Raw genomic sequence first — 19,444 nt, 5'->3', positions numbered from 1 at the left:
AAATGACTAGCCTTTGGCTAGACAAACGCTTATAGTATTCATCGAACTTGAGGTCGGTCCGGCATTAATGCTCATTCAAGTCATTCAATGTAGATGTTGATTAGATCTAATCTTTATTGGCTTGCGTTAACACGCTAAAGCAGTTCTTGACTTATGAGACAATCCCATGTGACCAGTGCTTAGTACCACTGCCGAACTTGACTAATGAGTCACAACTTCACAATTGATACTGCACCATTGCCAATTCTGACTATTCAGTCAATGCCATACACAAGTGAGCAAGATTTGCTAAGCATTCAATATTCAACCCATGTCCACATTTAAACATTCAACATGCCTCATGAATAACCATGCATGTCACATATGGAGTGCAATTTTCTTACCTCTGGTTCGAGCGAGAATTAATATAAGAACGACCCTTGAGAACAATCTGTCTTTTAGTTCCTTAGCGGTTACCTGGTCAATACCAATTATGGGATTCCATCAATAAAATGAATAATAAAATGTTCCCAGACCAAGAACAAGCCTCTGGGACATCGAATCCCACTAAACCGGGTAGTAGGATCGATCCCGAGGCCTAAGGTTTGAATCCCTAAGTCAAAAACACACTTTTGGCCAAAATGGCCCTCAAGCATCGAGGCCCTTAGCCAAAAACAGAGGCAACCCGCCTCAAGCACCTGCCTCAAGCGCCGCGGCCCTTAGGCCCCTTCAGGACCACCTTCTTCTTCAACAAGCTTGGGCCGCGACGCTCTAGAACAGAGCCGTGACCCCACCCAAAACTCAGCCAAAAACCTATGTTTTTCCCCCTTCGATCATATTTCAAAACCTTATAAAAACTCTCCCAATATCACCAAGCAAAGCCACCAATTGTTACTACAACTTACCCACCATAAAAGCATCAAAACCCAAGCAATCTTACTCAAAAACTTCCATTAATTCCCAACTAACCACATCCAAAATCTCTTGACTAAAAACCATAAGAAAAACAGAGTATAGCTTAAATTCATGGATGAATTCTTACCTTAAGCTGGGTTTGTGTCCTCTTCAATGGATGAACTAAGTTCCAATCCTTGATTTCCTAGCTTGTTTCTTCAAATTTAGGTCAAGAATTCCAAAGGAAAATGGAGGAGCAAGGATGTACGGGAGAAGGGGAGAACTTGCTCTGTTTTGGTAAGCTTCTATAGTCTACAAAGCTGATATATTTCTTAGGGGTGAAATGACTATTTTTCCCCTAGGTCATTTAAAGGTTTCTAAAGACTCCCAAGGGTAAAACCGTCATTTCCTGCATATCTCGTTAATCATAATTAACGCTCTCCAATTCCCGATATCCTCAAATACCAATAATTCACAACCCGTTACCCTTTAATTCCAAGTAATGCTCTAATCACCAAAACACACCGAGACTCACCCCGAGCCCCAAGCTTAAGCCTGTTATGACTAAACTGATAGTTTATATTCAAAGATCGTCTCATGCCGAATAGCTCAAACAAATCCACATTATAATTTGGCCTCAAAAATTAATCACAAGCATGCACCAAAATATACAAATATGCCATCAGCGGGCCAAATTACCAAAATGCCCTTACAATCAAATTTGGACCCACATGCACGCATTTAACATCATATTATAATATAATTCACATAGACATGCATATAATCATTTAATGGCACAATAAAACAATTATGGCTCTCCTGGCCTACTAATCCAGCCATTAAACCACATTAGGGATTTTGAGGCGTTACAACTATCCCCTCCTTACAGAAATTTCGTCGTCGAAATTTACTTGAACAACTCGGGATGCTGACTTCGCATATCTGACTCCAGCTCCAGGTCACTTCCTCCACCTTGTTGTTCCTCCACAATTCCTTAACCAAAGGTATTGTCTTATTTCTGAGGGCCTTGTCCTTTCTGTCAAGTTTCTGGACTGGCTGCTCTTCAAAGGAGAGATCTGCCTCAAGCTCCAGATCTTCATAGCTCAAAACATGAGTCACATCACATACATACCTCCGAAGAGCTGAAACATGAAACACGTTATGCACAGCTAACAATGCCATAGGCAAGGCTAATCTGTAAGCCACCTGACCAATCCTCTCCAGGATCTCAAATGGACCTACAAATCTAGGGCTCAGCTTGCCCTTCTTCCCAAACCTTCTCACCCTTTTCCATGGAGAAACTCTAAGGAAGACATAGTCTCCCACTTGGAACTCCATGTTCCTACGCTTGGGATCTGTATAGCTCTTCTGTCTACTCTAAAAAGCGAGCATCTGAGCTTTAATCTTCTCAATGGCCTCACTGGTCCTCTGAACTGCCTCAGGACCCAAGTATCTCCTTTCACCTGTCTCATCCCAATGAATGGGAGATCTGCACTTCCTACAATACAGCATCTCATAAGGTGCAATCCTAATGGTAGACTGATAACTGTTGTTGTAGGAAAACTCTATCAAAGGTAGATACTTACTCCAAGATCCACCAATGTCCAGCACACATTCTCGCTGCATGTCTTCCAATATCTGGATCATCCTCTCAGATTTCCCATCTGTCTGAGGATGATAAGCAGTATTGAACTTCAACTGTGTTCCCATGGCCTTCTATAAACTCCCCCAGAACTTGGAAGAAAAGTGGGGTCCCGACCTGACACGATCGACCTCGGTGCTCCATGGAGGCGTACGATCTCTTTCACATAGAGATCTGCATACTGATCAACTGTATATGTAGTCCTCACTGGCAAGAAGTGAGCTGACTTGGTATAGCGATCCACTACCCAAATAGAATCATGCTAACCAATAGTCCCGGGTAACCCCACCACAAAATCCATCGTGATGTCCTCCTATTTCCACTCTGGGATATCCAGAGGCTGCAATAACCCTGCCGACCTCTGATGCTCAGCCTTGACCTGCTGACATGTCAAGCACTTAGCCACATATTCCACTACATCCCTCTTCATCCCCAGCCACCAATACAACAATCTCACATACTAATACATCTTTATGTTGCCTGGATGCAAAGAATAAGGAGTAGTATGGGATTCATCCAGAATCTCTCGCCTCAATGCAGTGTCTAACGGAACACATATCTGACCCTTGTATCTCAACAAGCCCATATCATACACTGTATAATCTCTGGACACTCCAGCTAAAACATCCTCTCTGATCTTGATCAGCTGTGGATCAGCCAACTAACCCTCTTTTATTCTTTCTAATAGTGTAGACTGCAGTATAATATTGGCCAACTAGCCCACCAACAGCTCTATACCAGATCATCTACCTTGGCAAAGGATCGATCCCAAGGCCTAAGGTTTGAATCCCTAAGTCAAAAACACACTTTTGGCCAAAATGGCCCTCAAGCGTCGCGGCCTTTAGGCCCCTTCAGCACCACCTTCTTCTTCAACAAGCTTAGGATGCGACGCTCTAGAACAGAGCCACGGCCCCACCCAAAACTCAGCCAAAAACCTCTGTTTTTCCCCCTTTGAACATATTTCAAAACCTTATAAAAACTCTCCCAATATCACCAAGCAAAACCACCAATTGTTACTACAACTTATCCACCATAAAAGCATCAAAATCCAAGCAATCTTACTCAAAAACTTCCATTAATTCCCAACTAACCACATCCAAAATCTCTTGACTAAAAACCATAAGAAAAATAGAGTATAGCTTAAATTCATGAATGAATTCTCACCTCAAGCTGGGTTTGTGTCCTCTTCAATGGATGAACTAAGTTTATAAACTTCAATCCTTGATTTCCTAGCTTTTTTCTTCAAATTGAGATCAAGAATTCCAAAGGAAAATGGAGGAGCAAGGATGTACGGGAGAAGGGGAGAACTTGCTCTGTTTTGGTATGCTTCTACAGTCTACAAAGCTGATATACATCTTAGGGTGAAATGACTATTTTGCCCCTAGGTCATTTAAAGGTTTCTAAAGACTCCCAAGGGTAAAACCGTCCTTTCCCGCCTATCTCATTAATCATAATTAACGCTCTCCAATTCCCGATATCCTCAAATACCAATAATTCACAACCCATTACCCTTTAATTCCCGGTAATGCTCTAATCACCAAAACACCCCGAGCCTCGAGCTTAAGCATGTTATGACCAAACCGATAGTTTATATTCAAAGATCGTCTCATGCCGAATAGCTCAAACAAATCCACATTATAATGTGGCCTCAACAATTAATCACAAGAACGCACCAAAATATACAAATATGCCATCAACGGGCCCAATTACCAAAATGCCCTTACAATCAAATGTGGACCCACATGCACACATTTAACATCATATTATAATATAATTCACATAGACATGCATATAATCATTTAATGGCAAAATAAAACAATTATGGCCCTCCCGACCTACTAATCCAGCCATTAAACTACATTAGGGATTTTGAGGCGTTACAATTCTCTGAGGATGTGTATCGATTATAGAGAACTGAACAAGTTAACTATCAAGAACAGGTATCCTCTGCCAATAATTAATGATTTGTTTAATCAGTTATAGGGTAGGACGGTATTCTCCATGGTGGATTTTCGATCTGGTTATCACCAGCTAATGATCAGGGAGGAGGACATACTGAAGATAGCTTTTCCCACAAGGTAAATGCATTCTGAGTTTCTGGTGATGTCCTTTGGACTGACCAATTCCTCAACAGCATGTATAGATCAGATTAAAAGAGTTTTCAAAGTTTACCTAGATCGGTTCGTGATCGTTTTTATCGACGATATACTGGTATACTCTCAGTCAGAGACAGAGTACAAGCAGCATCTCAGATTAGTACTACAGAGGCTGAGAGAACACAAGTTGTATGTAAAATTCAAGAAGTATGAGTTTTGGTTACCACATGTGACTTTCTTAGGTGGATCCAGTGAAAATTGAGGCGATCAGAGATTGGCCAAGGCCGAAGAATGCTTCAGAGATTTGAAGTTTCTTGGGATTGGCAAGTGATTATAGACGCTTTGTTGAGGGGTTTTCCAAGATTGTATCAATACGAACAGAGTTGACATCAAGAATCAGAGGTTCATATGGTCAGACAAATGCGGGGACAACTTCTAGAGACTAAAGAAGAATCTGATCACCGTTCCAGTTCTGAGTCTTCCTACAGATCAGGAAAATTTTGTGGTTTATTGTGATGCCTCGATGCATGGCCTAGGTTGTGTCCTTATACAGACAGGAAAGGTGATTTTCTATGCATCACATCAACAGAAGATTTCCTATGCCTTGGGCTCTCTGACTTAAGGTGGGTCGCGGCTCTTGGGCCTTGGGTCACGACACTTGAAGGGGTTTTGAGTCTCGGGAAGGTTTTAAGTGTGGGAACTCAAACCTAAGAGCTGGGGATCGATTATACTATCCAGTTTAGTGGAATGTGACATCCCAGAGGCTAGGACTCGGTCCGAAAGCCTTTATTCGAAGGTTATTGAGTGGATACTATATTATGGTCGTGACTAGGTTATTGTTAGGGGCTCGGAATTGAGATCATGCTTGAGGGTCGTTCTTATTACACATTGCACTCGAACTTGAGGTAAGAAAATTGCACCCAGTTCGTGTTAAATGTGATTATCCGCGTGGTTAAGGCTCGGCCTAGTTAAGGAACATGGTCATTACTGTGTTTGTATTTAATTGGTTGAGATATACGATTAATATGTATGCATAGTAATATCATTTGAAGTTTGCTTATCAGTATCTAGTTATCTGTTTATCTAGTTGTTAAATATGATTATGAATAGGGCTCGGGCCCCTAAGAATGAACATGATTATGATTGTGTCTATGATTAATTTATGAAGCATGCTTGAATGCTTGGTGTTGGGATAACTGTTAAATGATGTGTGCTTATTTGCATTATCTAATTGAAAAGCCTTGAAAAATAATTCAAGGGCGGCAATAGGGTGCTGAGCGTTGGTCGATATGGTTAGGCCTAATTAGGAGCGCATTATACGCTTGTCTGACCCATTGGTCATGGAAAATTAAAGCGCCAGGTACGCTGGGCCAGGTCCAAGGCTGGTTATACAAAGGATAGGGCATGGGCCCCGGGGTGACTCATTAGTCCCATATCCTACAGCGCTGGGCCCCAGTGGAACTTATTAATCATTTATTTAGGGCAGCAGGCCCCGTTATGATATGGTAGTCATTTATTTGTAATTGAATGCATGCATGAGTAGGCTATTACTACTGAGCATGCTAGATATGCATTTGGAATCTATATTTATTGTTCATGCATATGGTTAAGTTTTCTTGCTGAGCCTCAGTTCACGGGTGCTATGTGGTGCAGGTAAGGGAAAAGGAAAAATGGACCAGCCATGAGTTGGGGGATTTCGGTGGCGGTGTGTACATATGTGGCTGCTCGACCACCACGACCGGGGTTATCTTGGAGGAACTAGGGTTGTATCCCTTATTTTGCCGCTTAGGTCGACTAGTTGTAACTTTTGAACTGTAATAAACCTTTTAAACATTTGTTAACGTTATTTTGGGATCCCATGTATGAACGCAAATATTTTTAATGAAAAGTCAACGTCCCCTTTGACTAAAAATTTTAACCCTAACCCCTGCCACTAACCTTAGTTACACGTTTATAACCAAGGGACTTAGTTAGCAAGTCTAGCACTATTTAAAGTACACAGTTTAATGGTCCTGGATTAGGATGACATTACACCACTACCACGAAGGTGCAATATTTGAAGGCCTGTATAGGAACTTCTCCAAGCATCACTGGCAACTTGATCTATCCCATTGGGATCAATCCTTTGCCCGAGAAGCCATAAATGGTCAAATTGCATGGGTTGAGATCACTTGTCATCAATCCTGCCCTCTCGATGGCTTTCTTGAAAAGAATGTTCACTGAGCTCCCATTGTCCACCAGGATCCATGCAACTACCTCTTCCAGGGGATATTGGATCTTTTTATTCATTCGTTAAGGTCTCTTAATATAATGAGGCTAATGACTCTTGCTTTGGAGATTCAATAGCTTAAATGGCTGGGAACATGATTTCACAATAATGGAATCCATGCTTTCCGTTTGGAACGAATATTGGTTCCCTTAAGGATTAATTCTGGGACTGAATAGTTATTGAGCTCAAATCTATAATATCAATATAGATTAATTATTCACTGGTGAAGTAATGGTACTTAAGGAACAAGAGGTAATTAGAAGGGTAAAACGGTAATTCTTGACCAGCTCTAATTAACGAACCAATAAATGGATGACAAAACTACATATATTGATTATATCAATGGACTTCAAGAGATTACTTTGTAAATATAATTCTATAATTACTAAGAGTGCAATTCCCTATTTATAATGGAGTAATAATGGAATCAATAAATTATATTATTTAATTAAAGAGTTTAATTAATAGTCTTGTTTATTTTAGCTTAGTATTATAGGTGCATGGTTCCCAAGTTGCCTCTGTACCACACTGTCAATGGTCAATATGTAAATTACAAATGAATTAATTTTCCACAGCTAAGTGATAATTATGTGTAATTAATTAATTATGAATTAATTTTTTAGTTGACTTATTATTTTTTATTTGAAAAACTTTATATAAGTTGAAATTAATATTAATCAGTGTTTAGATTAATATTATAGAGAGTTTAAAATTATCTTAGTATAAGATAATTATTCAAAACTAATATTTTTAGATAAGGTTAATTTTGAATTAACTAATATTTACATTATTTTTTTAATAAATATATTGTCTTGATTTTAACTAAACAAAGGAATAAGAAAAATTAGGCATACATGAGTGTGCTACACACCACTCACTATGCATGCACAGTGAGTGGCGCCACAATCCTGTGTCATGTTTTGGCATTTGAATTTTGAATTGTTTAAAATACAAATATTATTTGTTTATTTAATTATTATTTTATTTTGATTAAAATAAAAATCTAACATATCATTTTTTAATTAATTAACTTTTAAAAAAATAGATTGTTTTATTATCTTTATATCTTTAATCAGAGGCTTAAGTCAGATAAGTCGATAAAATTTTCTAAGCTTGAAAAATTCTCTAGAACTCTCTAAAGTCTTCTATTCTCAAGACTCTCTAGATCTAATGTGTTGAGAACATCTAAAGAGACTAAATAATCAAACTAGTGAATCTCACTTGCCCACACACGTCCTTGTGTGTTTGAGGAATGACTTGGAAGACTTTGGTGTGAGTCTTCACGTCGATAGGAAGATCGTTTGATTATACAAAAAGACTCAAAGATTCTTGATAGGCTACAAGAGGTATTCTTTTGTTCTTATTTTGTGTGTATATTTACTGTATAAATATATGTATTGATCCTAGCTTGATATTTATTATTTTTAAAACCACCACCCCTTCCGCTACGTTCCTGATTTTCTAAATTAATACCAACATGTACTTGGCCCTAGTTTTGGGGAGGTTCCTTCAACTGATTTGGAGGTGGCGCTCCTTAGGGAGCCCGCGCAGGTCGTGCACTGTTGTTGATGTACTGTTGTAGATGCCCTAACTTGATGATAATCTATATCTCATCACGCAACTGCCTGCATTCATTGGTATTGTGACCAATATCATCGTGGTACTTGCAGAACTTGCTTCCGTCTCTCTTTTCCCTTTCTCTCTAGATGGGTTGATGCCTTCGGTAATGAACTTGTTGTTCTGTGGCTATATATATTCTCACGGATATCTACTAGCTCAGTGTACTCGGAATACTGGGCTGAGTATTTCTCTTTGGCAACCTTCTTCGCTTTCTTGCACCATTTTCTCTTGCCTTCGCGCTTACTCCAACTCAAGCCTTCACTAAGCACAGTTGAGCATGGCAATGTAGCTGGCTTGTGGAGCAGTGGGATTGTACTGTGGAGCTGTAACGTCCCAAAGTTCCTAATAAGGTTTAGTTCCTAATAAGGCTTATTTGAATATTATATGATTTAATTGAATATCTAGGTGATTATGTGAATTGCATGAGTTATATTATAATATGATCGGTTATGCGTGTTTAATTGTATTAAATGTGCATAAAGACCTACTTTTATTTAAAGGGGCATATTTGTAATTTTGGCCTACTGAGGGCATAATTGTGATTATATTGTGTTATATGACTGAGACCACATTATTATGTGGATATATTTGAGATATTCGTCATGAGTCGGTCCTTTTGAGCAAAGTAGTGGTAAAGTCACAATGTGGATTAATACCCGGCTCGGGGGTGAGCCTAGGGGTATTTTTTTAATTCGGTGGGTCACCAGGACTCATTAGAGTATGAGTCATATTTGGGGAAATATAATGATATTTTGTATTTGGTGGAATTAATTGGAAATTATAGTGTAGTGTAGGATTTAGTGGGATTAGAGTGCCTAATAACCATTTTGCCCTTGAGGAGCTTTGAGAGGAGATTGTGGAATGGGGGCATTTTGGTATTTTGGACCATTTGTGTGATATATGCCCAAGTTGAGTTAATTAACTCAAAATTCAATAAAACTCTCCCTCTCTTCTCTCTAGTTACTCTCTCTCCCTCTCACTTGTGCTTTGGCTTCAAGAAGAACTTTGGAATTTCTTGATCATTCTTAAGCTTGGAAGCAAGTTTGGTGGGGAGTTGAAGCTTGCTATAGGAGTGTAGAGGTTGTCAAGCTTGGGGAAAACAGTAGGAATTTGAATTCCCAAATGTAATGCCCCAAAATCCCTAATGAGGTTTAATGTTCGGATTAGTAGGCCGGGAGGGCCATAATTGATTTATCATGCCATTAAATGATTATATGTATGTTTATATGAATTATATTATTATATGATGTTAAATGCATGCATGCGGGTTCATATTTCTTGATAGGGGCATTTTGGTACTTTGGCCCGTTGAGGGCATAATTGTGTATTTGCATGCATGTTGGTGAACTATTGATGAGGCCACATTATAATGTGGATTTTTTCGAGCCATTCAGCATGAGACGATCTTTTAACGAAAGTTAGCAGTTCCTCTTCTGATCACTGGGGCCTAGCTCGAGTGTTCGCATTGACATAAGCAGAAGCTGAGGCTTCTCCCTCAGTAATTACAGGTCAGATTCTTAGTGCTGGAACCCCTTATAATGTTTTGATTGATTCTGGTGCTACACATTCTTTTGTTGCTAGTAGAATTATTGATAGACTGTGTAGACCATATGATTATTATGCTGTGGGGTTCAAGACCTTATTACCCACTGGGAGTTAGTAGTATCCAGGATATGGGTCAGATTTTTGCCAGTGACAGTGGAGGGCAGAGAGTTGTCAGTGGATTTGATAGAGTTAGTTATGACTGACTTTGATATGATTCTGGGTATAGACTGGTTAGTGAAGTATGGGGCAACCAAAGATTGTAGAAGGAAGATGGTCACCTTTGAGCCTGAAGGTGAGGATCCTTTTGTGTTTGTTGGTACTGTGCATGGACCCCGTATACCTATGATTTCTATTTTGAGCGATAGAGACCTATTGCAAGGAGGATGCATAGGATTCTTAGCCAGTGTGGTGGATACTACTCAGGTCATGCCAGTGAGACCAGAAGAGACCAGACTAGTCTGTGAGTTTCTGGATGTGTTTCCAAAAGATTTACCAGGATTTCCACCACACAGAGAGATTGAGTTTGTGATATAACGGGCACCAAGGACGGAGCCAGTGTCTAGAACACCTTACAGAATGGCCCCAACTGAGTTAAAAGAATTGAAAGCACAATTGCAAGAGCTATTGGATTTGGGTTTTATTAGACTTAGTTTTTCACCTTGGGGTGTGCCAGTTCTATTTGTGAAGAAGAAAGATGGTTCTCTGAGGATGTGTAATGATTACAGAGGACTGAATAAGTTAATAATTAAGAACAAGTATCCTCTGCCAATGATAGATGATTTGTTTGATCAATTGCAAGGGAAAAGGGTATTCTCAAAGATAGACCTTCGTTCTGGTTATCATCAGTTGAGGGTCAAGGAGGGAGACATACCAAAGACTACTTTTCGCACTAGCTATGGGCATTATGAGTTCTTAGTCATGTCTTTTGGATTGACTAATGTCCCAACTACTTTTATGGATTTGATGAACAGAGTGTTCAAGGATTATTTGGACCAGTTTGTGATTGTCTTCATCGATGATATTCTGGTTTATTCTCAATCAGAGTCAAAACATGAGCAACATCTGATGTTGGTTCTACAGAGACTGAGGGAGCACAGATTGTTTGCAAAGTTCAAGAGGTGTGAGTTATGGTTATCTCATGTATCTTTCCTTGGGCACACTGTATGTAAAGAGGGGATTAAGGTAGATCCAGCCAAGATTGAAGCGGTCAGAGATTGGCCAAGGCCAAAGAATGCTTTTGAAGTTAGAAGTTTCCTTGGTTTGGTAGGTTATTACAGACGTTTCGTAGAAGGGTTTTCTAAGATTGCTACATCATTGACTGAGATGACACACAAGAATCAGAAGTTTGTGTGGTTAGACAGGTGTGAGAATAGCTTTTAGGAACTGAAGCAGAGGTTGATTACAGCTCCAGTTCTGAGTCTTCCAACAGATCAGGAGAAGTTTGTGATATACTTTGATGCCTCACATCAAGATTTGGGTTGTGTTTTGATGCAGTTAGGGAAGGTGATTGCTTATGCTTCACGTAAGCTGAAGGAGTATGAACAGAGATATCCCACTCATGATTTAGAGTTGGCGGCTGTAGTCTTTGCTTTGAAGGTATGGAGGCATTACCTTTATGGGGAGAAGTGTGAGATCTACACTAACCACAAGAGCCTGAAGTACTTCTTCACACAAAAAGACCTGAATATGCGACAAAGGCGTTGGCTGGAGTTAGTAAAAGATTATGACTGAGATCTTGTACCATCCAAGAAATGCCAACGTGGTAGCTGATGCTTTAAGCCGGAAGGGTCCGAGACAGATTTATAGTGCAAGGCTAATAGCCAGAGAGTTAGCAGAGGATTTGACCAGGGCTGGTATAGAGTTGTTGGTGGGCCAGTTGGCCAATATTACGCTACAGATTACACTGTTGGAAAGAATCAAAGAGGGTCAGTTGAGTGACCCACAGCTGATCAAGATCAAAGAGGATGTTTTGGCTGGAGCATCTAGAGATTATACAGTGTCTGATTTGGGCTTGTTGAGGTACAAGGGTCGAATATGTGTTCCATTAGACATTGCATTGAGACAAGAGATTTTGGATGAATCTCATACTACTCCTTACTCTTTGCATCCAGGCACCGCGAAGATGTATCAGAATGTGAAATCACTGTATTGGTGGCCTGGGATGAAGAAGGATGTAGTGGAGTACGTGGCTAAGTGCTTGACATGTCAACAGGTCAAGGCTAAGCATCAGAGGCCGGCAGGGTTATTGCAGCCTCTGGACATCCCAGAGTGGAAATGGGAGGACATCACGATGGATTTCGTGGTGGGACTACCAAGAACTGTGGATCAACATGATTCCATTTGGGTTATTGTGGATCGATATACCAAGTCAGCTCACTTCTTACAAGTGAGGACTACTTATACAGTTAACGAGTACGCAGATCTCTATGTGAGAGAGATCGTGCGCCTCCATGGAGCACCGAAGTTGATCATGTCAGATCGAGACCCACATTCACTTCCAAGTTCTGGGGGAGTTTACACAAGGCCATGGGAACGTAGTTGAAGTTCAGTACTGCTTATCATCCTCAAACAGATGGACAATCTGAGAGCACGATCTAAATATTAGAAGACATGCTGCGAGCATGTGTGCTGGACTTTGGTGGATCCTGGAGTAAGTATCTACCTTTGATAGAGTTTTCCTACAACAACAGTTATCAGTCGACCATTGGGGTAGCACCTTATGAGATGTTGTATGGTAGGAAATGCAGATCTCCCATTCATTGGGATGAGATAGGAGAAATGAGATACTTGGGTCCTGAGGCAGTTCAGAGGACCAGTCAGGCCATTGAGAAGATCAGTGCTCGGATGCTCGCTTCTCAGAGTAGGTAGAAAATTTATGCAGATCCCAAGCACAAGAACGTGGAGTTCCAAGTGGGAGACTACATTTTCCTTAGAGTCTCGTCGTGGAAAGGGGTGACAAGGTTTGGGAAGAAGGGCAAGCTGAGCCCTAGATTTGTAGGTTCATTTGAAATCCTAGAGAGGATTGGTTAGGTGGCCTACAGGTTGGCCTTACCACTTGCATTGTCAGCCGTGCATAATGTATTTCATGTTTCAACTCTTCGGAGATATGTATCTGATGTGACTCATGTCTTGAGTTATGAAGATTTGGAGCTTGAGGCAGATCTCTCCTATGAGGAACAACTAGTCCAGATACTTGACAAAAAGGACAAGGTCCTCCTGAATAAAACGATACCTTTGGTTAAGGTATTATGGAGGAACAACAAGGTCAAGGAAGCGACCTGGGAGCTAGATTCAGATATGAAGAATCAGTATCCTGAGCTGTTCAGGTAAATTTCGAGGACGAAATTTCTGTAAGGATGGGATAGTTATAATGCCCCAAAATCTCTAATGAGGTTTAATGGTCGGATTAGTATGCCGGGAGGGACATAATTGATTTATTATGTCATTAAATGATTATATGCATATTTATGTGAATTATATTATTATATGATGTTAAATGCATACATGTGGGTCCACATTTCTTGATAGTGCCATTTTGGTATTTTGGCCCGTTGAGGGCATAATTGTGTATTTTCATGCATGTTGGTGAACTATTGATGAGGCCACATTATAATGTGGATTTTTTTGAATTGTTCAGCATGAGACGATCTTTTAATGCAAGTTAGCGGTTCAGTCATAACGGGGTTGATTTCGGGGCACGGGGTGAGTCTCGGGGTAATTTGGTGATTAGTGCATTGCCGGGAATTAAATGGTAATGGGATATGAATTATTCTTATTTGAGAATATTGAGAATAACGGGAATTGGAGGGTTTTAATTATAATTAACAAGATAGGCAGGAAAGGACGGTTTTGCCCTTGGTGGTTGTTAAGGGTTTTATTTAAGCTTAGGGGCAATATTGTCTTTTGACCAAAGGATAGATATAAACCATTTGAAGGTTGTAGAACTTGTAAAAATAGAGTGTCTTCATCTTCTTCTCCCATTCATCTTTTCTCCTCCTTTTCTCTTTGGATTTTTGAGCTTCATTTGAGGAATCAAGCTAGGGAAGTGAACCTTGAGTGTCTAGGGTTGTGTTCCACCATTGAAGAGGGTTCCATATTGAGCTTGAGGTTAGAACTCTGGTTTTCTGCTCTATTTTCATTTGGTTTTCAGCTTGAATTCTAGATTGGATGGTGAGATTGATGGGAATTTTTGGCAAAGGTTGCTTGGGTTATGATGCCTAGGACTTGTATGTTGGGTATTTGGGTTCATTTGGGAGTTTGAATGAGGTTTGGAAGCTTGTTTTGAAGGTTGGAAATGGAAAAATTGAATGAGGGAAAAACCAGGGCTGATAAGCCTGGTCCTAGCGCTACAGTGCCCAAGGGAGGGCTCTACAGCGCTAGCCAGGGCCATTCAACCCTGCTTGTAGTGCCTAGGCGCTAGTGGGGCAACGCTACCCTGTTCTTCCTGATTCCTATTTTGAGCACTTTTGAAGGTTTTTGGCTCGAGGTTTCAATTCCTAAGGCTCGAGATCGAATCTACTAACCGTTTGGGTACGATTCGAGGTCTTGGGAGTGAGGTTTAGGTGAAGAACCTTTTATTGCCCATCTTCATTGATGGGAGTTATATTTGATTATGACTAGGTGACCACTAAGGAATCAAAGGATCGATCGTTCTCAAGGGTCGTTCTTGTATTATTTCTCGCTCGAACCAGAGGTAAGAAAACTGCACCCCATATGTGACATGCATGGTTATTCATGAGGCATGTTGAGTGATATATTATGCACATTGATTGCATATTAAATGCTTGGCAATCTTGCTTACTTGTGAATGGCACTGACTCATTAGTCTGAATCAACAATGGTGTTGGTATTAACTGTGAAGCTATGACTCATTTGTCAAGTTCAGCAGTAGTACTGAGCACTGGTCGTATGGTACTGGCTTATGAGTCAAGAATGGTACTAGCGTGTTTAACGCAAGAAGAAAATATTAGATCTAATCGACATAAGCATTATCGTCCTGAGCATGAAATGCTTGACCGACCTTAAGCTCGATGAAACACAAAAGCGCTTGTCTAGTCTAATGGCTAGTTACTTAGAGCCAGGGCCAGAAGGCCCAGGTGACTGCATCGTCACATGGCTAAGGGTCCGGAGCCCAAGTTAGAGACTCACTCATCAGTCACTCATCTGGTTTAAGTTAGTGACTTATTCATCAGTCACTCATCTGATTAGGGCTACAAGCCCCAGCATGGTTACCAGAACCTTGAAGTGATATTCATTCATCTGTTTCTGTATGATTATCATGATCATCATTTGATATTATATACATTCAGTAATGAGTTATCTTGTTGAGCCTTGTCTCACGGGTGCTATGTGGTGCAGGTAAAGGGAAAGAAAAGCTCACCCAGCCTTGAGTGGAGAGCTTAGGTGGTGATGTGTACATATGCGGTCGCTTGACCACCACGGCCAAGGTGTTTCTCAGAGGAACTAGGGGTTAACCCTATTTTTGCCGCTTAGGTCGGCGGGTTGTAATTTTTACATTGTAATGACCATTTTGGATTGTAAATAACTTGTAAACGTTTTTATGGGCCCATGTACAGTTTTATGTTTTAAATAAAATATATCATTTCCTTTTTATCGAGATTTTTCACCTTAGCCTATTAATAACACCTAGATGCACGTTTATAACCAATTGACTTGATTAGCGAGTTAAGCACAGTTCAAAGCTCATAGTAACGGTCTTGGTGTGACCAGGGCATTACACCAGAGGTAAATCCAATCCCTTAAGTCTTTGAGTTTTGTTTGCTTGAGTGTTTGAAGAATTTTTGGATTTTGGGTTTTGGTTGGGTTTTAGGGAGTTTTGAAGGTTGATATTTGTATATTTGTGTTGTTGGGACCACTTATATGGACGATTCCAGTTGAAACCATGTTTTGGGGCGATTTTGGGAGACTTGCAATTTCTAAAAATCGCTGGTTTTCTAGGTTTGGAGGGTAGTGTCGAGACGCTTAGTTTGATTGTCACGGCCCACTGAAACATCTTCGAGGCTTGGGTTGCCTCGGACCGCCTTAGTGCCACGACCCTTAGTGAGCATCACCGTGGCTCCAAATTGGAGGAAAATCTTGGTGGGTACCTGCCTAGTCAAGTGCCATGGCCCTTAGTGGTGGCAATCACGGCGAAAATTTCCTAAGAATTTAGACTGGCTCCTCGGCCTAGTGTGGGGTCGCAGCGCAACTAGGAGGCATTGCGGCTCAAAAGTGGAAATTTGGAATATGTGGCTTGGGGTTTTGGAAACCCAAATCAAAGGGTTTAGGAATGATTCTACTAGTCGGTTTAGTAGAATTCAAGGTCTCAGAGGCTAGGACTTGGTCTGAAAGCCTTATTGGTTCAATTTTGATAAATATTCCTTATTATGGTTGTGAATACGGTGCACTGCTAGGCTCAGGAGGGAAGGATCGCACTCAGGGTCATCACACCTAGTTTGCTCAGGACATGAGATAAGAAAATTGCACCTAGAATATGATTAGGGCTTGAGCTTGGTTAGGAAACATGGTTATAACCATACTTGAAATGTTTGATTAAACATGATTGAATAGCACTGTGCATATTTGTATTAAGTAATAAATTCTTATCTATTTGTGTCTGGTAGAATATCTTGGCTTATAACCTGTGGTCGGCAATAACATGCGTAATGGTTGGGCCAACCCAGAAGCGTGAAATATGCTTACACGACTCTATAGTCGCTTGAAACATAGAGTGTGGTTCACGCTTGACCGACTCTATAGTCGTTACCAAAAGGAATAGTGTGATGGGCACCTGTGTGGCTCTATGGCCACTTAAATGGATTGAATGCATATCTGAGTATAGGTTATAACTACTAAGCATGTTATTTATGATTTGTAGTCTGTTGAATAACTGTTTATGAGCATGTTTATGTTTTCTTGTTGATCCTTGGCTCACGGGTACTACGTGGTGCAGGTAAGGGCAAGGAGAAGCTAGACCAGCCATGAATTGGAGAGTTTCAGGGGTGGAGTGTACATATGCAGCATGCTCAACCGCCACGGCCGAGATTACTTTTGGGAACTAGGGTTGAACCTTGATTTTGCTGCCTAGGCCGGCATTTTGTATTTTTATTTTGTATTTGTATCAGTTTATAAACTCTTTCAGGATCTCGTGTACAAACTTAAACCTTTTTAATGAAATGATTACTGTTTGACCAAATTTTTTAACACCTAACCCTTGAGTTAGTCTTAATTACACTTTTAAGTCATAATGACTCATTTAGTGAGTTAAAAATTATTTAAAACATATGGTGTAACAGTCTTGAATTAGTAGGATGTTACAGGAGCACTCATCACACTCGTCTGTGTGGGAGTATATGGTGAGAAATAGGAGTTTGGCATTTTAGCCGCTGGGAAGGTAAGATATGGAATAGAGATTGGTCCTCCAAATGCTCCAATCTGGGCATCTTCCCAGTGTATGTATTCTTAGGCCCGACGAAGAAAGTAATCGAGCCTGTGGCATCTGCATCTTTGCAGGTTGTCCTAAAGTGGAGAACCTGGTTGGATACCAGCTTGTAAGGTAATAATATGCTGACCATCATCAACCATCTTGGTCTTCGCAGCTTCCTCCTCAGAGTGCTTGATGTATGCTTTGAGGGTCTCAAACGACCCTTTCTTGATGTTAGCCAAGGCGTTGACCTCGAAGCTAACCTTATGTGTTTCTATGAACTGTCTCCAGAACTCGAAGGTCAACTGGGACCATGAATGGATGGAACCCAGCCAGTGTTTCTTAAACCATTCATCAATTGCTCCCGTCAAGGTTAGCGGGAAGCAGTGACTTCTTGCGTCTTCGGAGACGTGGTGCATGAACATCAACCTGTTGAACTTAGAAAGATAGTCGAACGGATCTGTCATCCCACTGTATAGGGTGATAACGGGCATTTTGAAGCCTCTGGGCAATGGAGTTTCAACTATGTTCTAAGCACATGACTCTCCGTACTCATCCTTGGAGTCTGAGTCATCGCCCTACTTCTTGGCCATCTTAAGCATTATTTTCTTCAAATTCTCCAGCTCCGCCTAGAGAGGATTGTTGTTGGCATTGTGTACCTGGTATGCCCCGTGGTTGGGCATTACTTCTTTCTCTGAGCATTCAGGTTATCTCAGAGAGCTAGTTGAGGGTATCTCTCATGGAGGTCCTTGGGCACGACCCTATTCTTGCGAGCCTTGAGATTGTCTCGCAAGTTAGGATGCACGGGCCTGTGACAACCATCCTCGAGGAATCCTACTTCTGTTTCCCCATCAGACTCGACATATTCATTATTTACCGAAATGTTGATGTGACGCCCTCAATCCATGGAGACCTCTCTCTTGTTGGCTCACAGCCCTAGGTTTCCCCGAGGTTGTTGGGGCACGAAGGGTTCTCTTTCCCGTGGCCTGGCATAGTCCGTTGTGGTGCACTTAGGTGGAATGCCCTAGGCTCCTCGAACATTGTGGGCCTGGGGGTCTCCTCAGGCATCGTGGACTGCTTCCAGATCACATACCCTTCTCGGAATGTCAAGAGGCTTGGAAGCTCATCGAGCTCTCTTTCGTTTGTAGGGAGCCTTAACTCTTTTCTCATTCACATGAGTTGGGTGCATAGGTGGCACTCTAGCTAGCTGTTCTTGTGCTTGTTAGCGGGTCGTGTAGGTGGTACGCCAGCTGGCTGCACAGGTGACACTTCAACTTGGGGGTCCACTTGCAGCCCTTGGGCTGCCAACGTGGCCCTCATGGCATTCACCCCCTCCTGCAAGGCGGTGATGTTTCTTTTCTGTGCCTCCATTTCTCTTTGTTAGGAGGATATTTTGGTTCTTCAAAACCACTATTTTAGTGGTTGCTCGGGCTGAGATGAGCATGAAGACTCGCTGTCTCCACCTTCCTTGTCGTACCCATCATTATCTGCCACCTCCAAAATGCCCACGGGAGATGGACAGACTTGCTCTCCTCCCACTACTGTGGGGAGATCTTCATCTGCGATTTTTCTATTATGAGTGTTCACCATTGTTGAAACTCTTGCTTTCTTAAAGCTCTCAATGAAAGCACCAAAATGTTCACTGGCTTTTTTCGTCAACTACCAAAATAAGAGAAAAACTTAAAGACAAAGAAATGGAACACCAGATTTTACGTGGTTCAGGTTATTAATTAACCCTAGTCCACGAGTCACTTAGATTAGAATGATGAAGAACTTGCACAACTAAAGTTTTCTTGGTTTTCAGGCATTGATTGTGCTTGCTCTGAAAAATGAAAATTAGATCATTTACAATGTGTGCCCTAGCCCTATTTATAGGTAGCTAGGAGCATTAAGCTCATTAATTGGAGTTGATTACTATTACCCTCTCTTAATGAGGGTCGTTATTACATAAATAAACATTCTGTATTAGCTAAGCT

Source organism: Humulus lupulus, chromosome 2 (assembly GCF_963169125.1).
Source record: "Humulus lupulus chromosome 2, drHumLupu1.1, whole genome shotgun sequence".
NCBI classification, from domain to species: domain Eukaryota; kingdom Viridiplantae; phylum Streptophyta; class Magnoliopsida; order Rosales; family Cannabaceae; genus Humulus; species Humulus lupulus.
This window is presented reverse-complemented; position numbering follows the sequence as displayed.